This window comes from Ptychodera flava, chromosome 3 (assembly GCF_041260155.1).
Source record: "Ptychodera flava strain L36383 chromosome 3, AS_Pfla_20210202, whole genome shotgun sequence".
Lineage (NCBI taxonomy): Eukaryota > Metazoa > Hemichordata > Enteropneusta > Ptychoderidae > Ptychodera > Ptychodera flava.
The window spans coordinates 29,618,832-29,629,418 of record NC_091930.1 but is presented as its reverse complement, the minus strand read 5'-3'; the positions used below and the strand labels follow the sequence as shown (position 1 = coordinate 29,629,418).

The 10,587-nt window shown below is 37.1% G+C and overlaps 1 long non-coding RNA gene across 1 annotated transcript; it reads left to right on the top strand.

The window, feature by feature from the left end:
* Nucleotides 1-229: 229 nt before the first annotated feature.
* LOC139126094 (uncharacterized) lies at nucleotides 230-2,688 on the top strand. Its single transcript, XR_011550466.1, has 3 exons — nucleotides 230-335; nucleotides 943-958; nucleotides 2,594-2,688. It is a non-coding gene; the product is annotated as an uncharacterized lncRNA (long non-coding RNA).
* The last annotated feature ends 7,899 nt before the right edge of the window (nucleotides 2,689-10,587 follow it).

Sequence of the window (10,587 nt, the reverse complement as noted above, 5' to 3'; positions counted from 1 at the left end):
AGTTTGAATTTTGCGCGAGCTTCCATATATTACAAATCTCTTCTTGTTGAGAGTGTAACCCTGGCTCCTGTCAATGCGGATCCGATGGCAAGATTCAAGCTGAGCATATTATAATTATCAGCATTTGTCGTACGGAATTTGTGTATAACAAGACTTTTTCTCATCTGATAACTCCTCATGAGTACTTTGTTGTTTCACAGGTTCGAATTCAGAAATTATTGCTATCAGCCTGGGTGTTTCATGTAGCGTCATCGTTTTGGTTCTAATCGTTGGCATTGTTCTTGGGGTTCTATTCTACAACAAACGTGGGACCAAGATTCAAAATAGCAACACAGGTAGGTAAATAGGGGGCATTAGCACGTGAAGCCTGAAAAGGCCTTAGGACATGACAATGTATCTGTAACAAGGCGTCCACAATTTAAAACACATTGGGTGCTTTCTGTACGAATGAAAAGATATGGAAATATGTGTCCTCATAGATCAGGCAATTTATGAATTCGAGTGAAAATTACAGACTTGACCTTGGCAAATGTAAGATGAAAAAGACTGAACTATCTCTATCGTGTCAGAACAGATTACTGACTGCATACGCTCGTATTTACCAATGCTGATAAAGGGGGGGGAAACTGTGACATTTGGAGATCTAAACCGTAAAACTTTATGATATGTGTGATATCAATCTCTTTTCAGAAAAAATGAACTCTTGCAAAAATAATATAAATCTGTCACTCGGTCAAAATCATGAATCAAAGTTGTTTGTTCGGTTTCTCGGAGAATCAATAGATTCAACCCGTACAATGTTTGTCCATTCCATGTAGCTTACTAGGGCAATATAACGTTAAAAAGAGGAATTGGCACCAAAAAGTGAAGAACATTTGCCTGTCTATATCCATTGCAGAAAAACACACCTAAAACCACCTTTGTGTTTTGTTTTCCTTACAGACTATGTCAATACAAGGTAAGTTACGTTATTTACTCTGAAATCATAATTGATATTAATACTGCTATTTAGGGGTTATTACACGAAGTTTGGGCGATACCGCGTCGTATTCGAGTGGTGTGTCCGTATTTTGACGAGTTGCCCAGCAACGAGTGAAAATGCAGACACATCACGAGAATACGACGCGGTATCGCCCAAACGTCGTGTAATAACCCCTTTATCATACATGCATGCTTTGGTTATGACTGTTTTCCTACGAACGTTCCGGAATTAGAGACGAAATCAACTGAATTCGACCTTGCTTGCTCCTCAATGTACTCATAAAAAGTTGGTTGCTAAGGAGTGATGATAACCGTATCACTTTTTGATATCATTCCGCTGTTGGGCCATTCCACTTCAATGGAGGGTTTAATGCACACTTTAAAAGCGAACAGTTTAAACATTAAGATGTCGAAACATGTTTTCACCATTTGAAGAAGATTCATTTTGAGCTTAAAATGGCGCTGGAAGTAAAACATAGGCTGGAGTGTATAAAAGGAGTGTGTTTACGTGTTTTGAATCATAATCTCATCCATTCGCGAAAGTTATGAGGCCAACCAAAATCGATATCGGGTCTAAGTACTCGCTCCGCGCCAGCGTTCGATTTCAAACTCGAGCATAGAGTTAGAGCATACAGCTTTGCGTCATTTATGAATGTACAGTGGATTAAATAGCCGTACCAGTCAGTTTATCATCAGGAATTATACATGTCCTTCGACGTCAAATATGTCAAATTTATCAGCTTAGAAAGGAATTTGAGCGGACTAGGAAACGTGAAGTCAGTACACTGTAAGCTGTAGCGTCGTAACTCGTTCGTGATTTTGTTGCTATACGAAAAAGAAACATTTCAAAGGTATTTACATCGTCTGCTCGTTGCTTGCCTAAAAAGAACTAAACTTCTCTGACAACCTAAACTAAAGTTTGGCTTTCCCTAGTATCTTTACATTGTATCCGACACCCGCACCGGCCCCGATCATGCCCTGTGAATCTCACTGACAGGTACAAATCGGAAATATAATGTGCACCTTGTCTGTTGCGAGTATTTTCAGTGCAGTTGGATTTGTGGCTCATTTATGGCTGTAAACGATGTAATTCACCACCTAGATACTAAAACTCGTCAACAGGAAAATTGTCGTATAGCTGTTCCATTATGATGCACTGTCAGCCGGGACCTTAATCTTCCGAAGTTAAGTAGCGTAGACGACATGAAAACACTCCACCGTATGACCTATGGGACCAGCCGTGAACGATCATGACAGGGGTCGGCAAAACATACAATTTCCAATGTGTTCGTTTGTATGTTTTTGGTGACTGCAAACAACAAATTTTGACCATAATCACAATGACGTTTCGGAGTGTCACAAGTCTTATTCGCTCAGCTGTTTTTACATTTATATCAACATACCAGCGAAGGCCACGCGTACGCGTAGCTGTAAGTAGTTCGGTTACAGTGTAAATCTAGTTCTTATTTTCACTAGTTAAAATACGGGTTCATATCAGTACAGTCTAAACAATTGGAGAATGGCGATACAGGCATAGCATGTATGATAATGTATTATGTATTATACTAACGGATAAAATACTTTACTAATTCAGATCAACATTTTTTTAAAGTCCAGAGACCAGTGCATATGCTGAAATAACTGCAAATACTTTGAATGACCGACAGGAACCGGAAGGTTTATCCGAAGGGATCGATCTCAGTCGGTTTGAAGGTAGGTAATTGTCCTTTTACCTTTCAAGAGACAGATTTTAATTTAGTGAAGTTAATGTTTAGTTGTAAATGGTTAGCCAGTACCTTTGTGAAATGTACATTTCTAAACAGGGTTCCGTGCCGACAGTATCGTTTTTTTGGAGACTTTTATCATCAATAAGGGTAGGATCATCTAAGGAAACTTACTATAGTCTTCTTGAATGCTGTTCACATGACAAATAAGAAAAGGGAAACCATAGAATAGTCAATGGTAATGATACAGGATATATTTCAGGAAGGCTTTTAACGTTGTCTGCTCAGCTGTATATTCTTTAAAGAATTGCCACTTCAGTTACAGTCTAAGATTAGTCGATACTTAGACAGTTTGCAAATAGATGAACAACAGTAAATTCATCTACGAAACCAGGCTGACTTTCTATTTTTCAAGAGTATGTGTGATCATAATACTGCTGTACGTTTTGGAAAGTATTGTGAGATGGTATATGTAAGCATATGGGAGACTTTGCATGTAACAGTTCAGCTACGTTTGTTCAGAGCGCCATTTTCGCACATGAAGGAATGATTATGATTATCGTAGGCTGTGCTTAACTTCTGCCTGCCTACAAATAACAAAATACTATTTAAACTCATTTCCATCACCAGAAACCACTGTTGAGAAACTTTATCACAATTCACCTCAGCATGTTGCACTTGATGGACGGAATAATACGTCAAATCGAATGATGACAGTAAGTTATCTCATTCACAAAACGTCTTCGTTTCTTATAGTTATGCAATGTAAGAGAAAATTTGAATGTGATTTTGAGCTGTGCATACTCAAGTGCCCAAGTGCAAAACTGCCCAAATTTGAAACTGCAATGGTTCCTGACCGTGCCGTATCTTAAAAGCGCATTAAATTCGAATCTAGATTCAATATTCAAATATTCAAGATTGCCGCCAAGATGGCCGCCATGATATGACAAGACAAAATCTTACAGAGACAAAGACAAAATCTTACAGCATGGGGTGCCTTAAGATTTGGTTTGGTGTTCTTTGTCGTGTAGGTTCGATGAATTAATTTCTTTCAAAGACTGACCTGTGCGATCCCTGACTTGTAGAACAAAATTCAACACACAGTCATATCTCAATGTATGAGACCGATGTCTGTGTATGTGACCAGCTTTAAACGTCAAAAGATTAATATTTGTATTACACAAATGGAATAACCATTCATGAAAGACATATCATGAATGCCGAAAATCGAAGATGGCAATCAAATTGTTCAATATCAAATATCGAGTTATTCTTAACATACAGTGTATCGTCGCGACCGATTTTGGTATCTAAAGTGCTCAGGTTTTGTGTTCGACGAATTCACAATTTAAGTAATATTATCGGTACTTACAGCAAAAACAAAAATGGACGCAATAAAAATAATGTTCTCACCAATATAGTTGTCACAACAATTATCTACGCAAATCTTAAGTTAAAGAATATCTTTGAGACGCAATTGTGTTTTTCTGTATATGCTGTAATACATTCATTTAGATATAGAATTAATACTAAAAACCAAGATGGCCAACAGAATGGTTCAACAACAAACCTGGAAGGGTGTTTTTACTGAAAATCCATCTTTTAGCTTTTATGTGATATATAGTTAGGGTTAAGGCCGTATCTTTGGTCATCAAATCCGTAAAATATTCCAACAATAGATATCCACTATGGACACAAATCGCAAGGATGGCCCGCCAAGTTGGTTGCTATTACTATTTGTGTATCTTTCAGAATACTATGGCATCCACGAAATGTCATCACGAAAATATGCGACGTTCTTTTGAAGACCCGAAATTTAATGCATCTTTTTTTCAGGTTATACTATTATATATGACAATTATTGCAACATTGTCCCAGACACTGCCGGTACCCTGGGTTTCGAATCAACGCTGTGTTTTCATGACATATGATTTCACGAAATAATACCAGTTATAATTTCGTTTATGCAGGCAGCTCCTCAAACAGGCATCACCTATGAGGAATTGGATCTAACCTCGATTGTTGGCCCTGGGCAGCAGAGCCAGTCCCAGGCTACCGATACAGAGCAAACGCAGTATGCATCCTTACAGCTCACACAACCAAGTGAATATCAAAGTTTAAGGTAGAATGCGCCCTTCGAACAGATACTCTACTCTCAAATATTTACCATGTCATTTCAAATGCGAGGCGCTAATTACGTTCACTAAAAGCCAATTTACATGGCTTTATTGGTATTAGCCAGAAACTCTCAGTGTTACCTTAGGCGATAAACAGAAGTGGCTATCACATACTGAAATCATGAGAAGATTATAAATAGATCTGACAGATGACAAGTTGTCACTAAACACTGATAAAACACTTTCTGTTGTCCTTGAATAAGCATCGCTGAGATGAAGAGAGCCAAATCTCTATTGATGATTCAGGTTCAATATATTTATACTAACAAAAGTTTAAGGCTTGTGCGATTTAAGTTCATATTTGATCTGTATTGTATAGAATTATCATACTGATATTATAAATTACAGAAGCTATCACTCAAACGCTGAATCACCTCATCTCGTTTTAAATTCCAATAAAAATTGAAACTTCCGTAGTATCTTTAATTAAAGTACAAAATAATTTAAATTTTCTATCCTATGGATGTGATGACGAAAACATGTATTCTGGAAAGCAGTTGACAAAAAATCAAACAAGTTTCTTTTGGTTGGTCCTGATGAATAAAGGGGTGGGAATAAAAGTAGATATTTTATATATATACTGACCGTAGCGTCTACTGTAAGTAATTTTCAAATTATTGTGGCCAAAAACACGGCAAACTTTTTCCTAGAAAGCTATGTTTTCTATTGTCTTCGCTTGTACTTCATTTCCTATGATAAGTTATAGGTTTCATACCAAGCTAGAGATAATATTTTACTCTTTATACTTTCAACCCTACCCCAGTAATGCAGTTTTCAACTCCCTTCTCTTTACGCTTGGATCTACTTCAATACACCAGCAAAGCTCAAAGTTGTTACAGATATTAAGGCGCAGCTATAGTAATTGTAGGACATTAAAGCCACACATTTTCATCCAATATGAATGCCTTATTTACAAATAAAAAAATGTCAAGTCAGAATGGCTTACCAAGATGTATACCTGAATTAAAAAGGAACCACATAGCTTTCAGGCTTTTGAATATCTGAAAATATTGAACACAAGACCATGCTCGGCCATTTACATCGTTTCTCTTCAACACTTCCACTGAGCACAGCGCTGAACTCCAGTCAACTCAGTGCGTACCACCTCTAGGCTACTCATGGGCACACTGTAACGCGGAAATGTCCTTGAAAAAAATAAGCCGACTCACCTTTCATGGCAAAGTGGTTCCCCACAATGGTAACTGATACTGTTATGAGGAGGTCACATACCGAGACGGGGCAGCGAATACACTTTATTTTCGAAGTAATTGTAAAACTCGGAAAACGCGGAACTTCGTTAGACAGAAACGACGAAATCCGGAAAGGTTCCAGTAAAGAATAACGTAAACGCACGTGTTTCCTATTGTGTCCAATCTCAAATGTTTGCACAAGGCATATCATATATTATTAAAAGACGCTGCGGATTGGCTGAGTTTGGCCGAAATATGGCCAATGCCTCACCTAAAATGAGTATTAAAATTGATGGAATGGTTCTTTTTCGCCCTAAGAATGGTTAAATAGGACTAGTGTGAACACTGTGAAACGCTCAGTGTATAATTTGGCAGGTGTACTCTGGCAGGTGCACTATAAAATTGATTTCTTAATGGTATTTACTTTTCTAAGTATGACTAAGCAAAAAGGCCTCCGCGTCGACATGACCTCATTTATTTGGAATTAGTCTTCATGGGACATGAACAGGCACATTATGACGACAGTACATTATTCAAATGAAATGAGATTGTGTATTCATAATGTCAAAATTGTTATGAGGGCGCTATTTTTAATAGCCATTCTCGGAGAAGGATGTAAAGGAACGCAGATTTAAGTATACAAGCTAACACGAAGTTTACTACTGTTAGAATTGAAAATCGAACGATAAAGGGTGAAGGTTTGGATTACCTACACGCCAAAAATTAAAACCAGGATGCTGAAAGCTAGAGGTAACACTTCAAAACAAAGAAAGTTTAATGAAATAGGGAGAGAAACAAAACACTAAACATCGATAATATGGCCTCGACACTATTCTTGTGAGGTTTGCGTTGTGGAGATTGGCTGCGAATGATTTTGTCTCTGACTGCGAGTAGAACGGGACAAAAGCGTTTGCTTGAAGTTGAGTGTCCTATTAGTTGTTTGTTTTAGACCCTTGCGTTGCAAATGGGGTATTCCTCATTTTACATTACCTGTAGTGTAATGTAATGCAATGTAAGGCAATGTAATTTAATATACTTTAATAAAATGTATAAGGAAAGGTAATGTTATGCATGGATTGCCACATAATTGTGATATGTATCGACCTTGTTTTTCAAATTACAGTTGACATCCTAGAGATGTACTTTTAAAGGAAACTGCGTTCATTCATGGTTGATAGACAAATTTTATCTCTTTTTATAAATCTTACATTGAAAGCGTTATCTCATTTTCATTCATTTGTTGGTATCAAAATCTGTCTGTTAAAAAACAAAACTTCACTTGATAAATTGTTTCACTTAGCTCAAAACTAATTGGTATACCCCAGAGAAGTCTTTCTACGTTTCATAATCAGCAAGTACTCAGGAAGCCCGCTCAATTCTTTTGTCTAGTGATCACATTTTATCAGCAGAGTTCGACACACTTCCCTCTGTTCGGCGTTTTAGATACCCGGCTTGCAGGTCAAACCGGCGCAAGTTGTCATTCATTCCAACCGCTGTGCGGCTTTTAAATGATTCCTAAACTTTTTTTTGTATAGTCCTGCGCCTCCTACCATTTTGTAAATTTGTATATATATATATATTTGATGTTGTATTTGAGCCACGCTTTTTAATTGCCTGTGTTTGGATAAATAAAGTTCTATTGAATTGAATTGAATTGAATATGTAAGATCATTGACAGCCTATCTTAGTCGCCATCAATAGCTCTCTTCTCTCTCTCTCTCTCTCTCTCTCTCTCTCTCTCTCTCTCTCTCTCTCTCTCTCTCTCTCTCTCTCTCTCTCTCTCTCTCTCTCTCTCTCTCTCTCTCTCTGAATCGACGATGTACCATCGATATGAATAATCATCAGAACTGAATCATATTCAGTGTGTTTAAAACAACCAAGACGTCGAGAATTCTGTGTACTGCATCCTGTCGAACAGCATTTTTTGAGTATGTGTGATTATACAATTATCCTGAAACATTTGGACTCTAGAAACTGTAACCGTTAAAATTCTCCTAATGTTCCTCGAAATAATTGAAAGCTGCATCAAAGGAAATTTTCGACAATATGGAAATATAAAATCGCATCACGAATAGTGCAAAAATCATAAGAAAACACTGTGTAAAGCCAGCGACTACATACATGATATTGGAATTTATTGGATTGTTTCTCGATGACCTAGTCACTGGAGAATGACATGTATACAAAGAATACAGTACACAAAAACTCACCTCTTCCACATCACCAAACGTAGGTTGGCGTTCAACGATTCTCGGGGTTTTTAAGAGAGTTATCGCTCAGCTATCTCCTGAATGGATGCATTGTTGGTTCTGTTGTAAATATCTGTGCAAAGTACTGCTCATTGCAGAAATGTCGGGTCAGCGTCTTTTAAAACCACTGACCCATTTATTTTACTTTAACAGCAGGGCGGTCAGGTCAACAATATTAACGGCTGGTTACTTGATATGAAAACAGCCTTATTCGGGCCATTGACCGATTGATTACAAAGTACCAAATCCATAAAGATATGTACATCAAAGAGACCAAAAAAAAATGAGACAGCAAGATCGATACACGAGTAATCCGAACACGGATTTTTTTCAAATTCAAAGTTTTCGTAATAACAATTCTAAGCATGTTGGCAGTCAGCAAAACACAAAAGCTGGTCGCCAGTCGGATAAATATTCCTTGAATAGCTCTCACTGGGTGACAACGCTTTTTGTTTGTTCAAGAGGTGTCCCTCCCGCGAAGCATTCTATTATACAATGGATTTTTTTAGGAGCAACACAATTGTTTAATCACTATCCTAACCTATTTTTGTCCCGTTTTGTCGCACAGAGCTAGGATACCATAATTTCAGAGTTACCAACGCAGCTGTCGTTTTGTGAGGAGCGTGTTTTCTCAAGATTGTTCCTTATTCTCAGTTGACTTAGTGTTCAATTGTCAATTGAGTTTTTTTCTCACATGTTTATCCTGCTTAGGAATGAGCGTGTTCATCTGAGTACCCATTTATGGAACTTTATGTGACACGAATAATGTTCTAAAAGCCGTCAATTGTATACGAAATCAAGAGTGACAACTGCGACAACGGAAATGTCAATCCAATGATTGAAACAAAATAATATGTACCAGACCATCAAAAGACTTCATATGTATCAAACGATGAGTATTCAATCGCTACTAAGAATATAGAAATTCACTTTCTATTATTCGTCAAAATCACAAAGTGCCCGTTACAGGAAATAAAATTGAAATTAAAAATAGCGAAGGTAATATCTGTTGTTCATAAAACACTGAGAACTCGTTTCATTTATCTTTTTTTTTCCCTTTTGTTTGCTTTGTTCATTGTTTTAGATTGGATGAAATTTGGGAGATAATATAAGTGCAGTCGTAGTACACAAATAGCTCTGCAACAAACTATCTAGGAGCAAAGACTTAGAGTGTGAGGAAAAAAACAATGTTCGCCTACAGCCTGTGAAACTAGAGAAAGCTTGAAAAACTGGTTGCATAACCTGTTATTTTCTTTGTACTGAACGAAGATCGAATGGATATGCACATATGCTCAAAATGCATGCGTAAATAGATTATTGGCGAATGCATAATAGTTGGTCTCCCCTTTCAAATATAGAGCTGTGTGCTCCTCGCCCATGCCATTAATATTCCAGCAGAATAGCAATCGACCAGTGCTTTTCTGTCAGCAAGCCACTGCACGTTAGCTGGTTGTCATTGAAAATACTTAATGCTGATTTCGGAGAACAGTTTGTTTTAAGTATATGCTAAATTAATAGGGTATATCTTACGGAGAAGTATAGAATTTTGCCTTTTGCATTTTGAATTCTGCATTTTGCGTTTTGAAATTTGCAGTGCAAAATTCAAAATTCAATACTTGGAAACTAGGCCTTACATACTAAATATACATACTTAGACTTTTAGGTAATACTATTGAATTAAAGACCCAGTGTCTCCGACTTTTTCTGTAATTTTGTTTTGTGTATCAACTCAACATTTCCATTCTGCCCTCTACAGAATTAAGACAGGGACAATATTACGAATCTCAACATAGCCTGTTTATGACTAATGTCCATTGTTATGCTGAAAAAATTAATTCAAGTGAGGACTAGACTTTACGCCCGAAAATAATATTGCTGATTGTACACAAGACAGCTGTGTTGGGAAGCCAATTTCATGTCATTCATGTCACTTTAGTTATTAAAACAACAAACTGCAGTTGCTTCAAGAAATGAAATGATGGGAAATATAGCCTAAAGTTAGACATACAGGGGCTTTAATTAACTGTATTTCGCAATTAGATGTGTAGAAGCATAGTCTCTTTTAACTTTGGCGGTCTATACTGTGACCACAAAACACAAGAAATACGAAATTCGACTAGGTAAGGCGTGTAAGCTTCGTCACATGTTATAAGGTGAATAAATAGATCGGGCTGAATTATTTATATTCTTTGGTTTTTGGCAATTAAAATGTGATGTTAAATTAATTTTCGAGCTCTAGGTGTTATTATTTTTCATGATTTTTGCT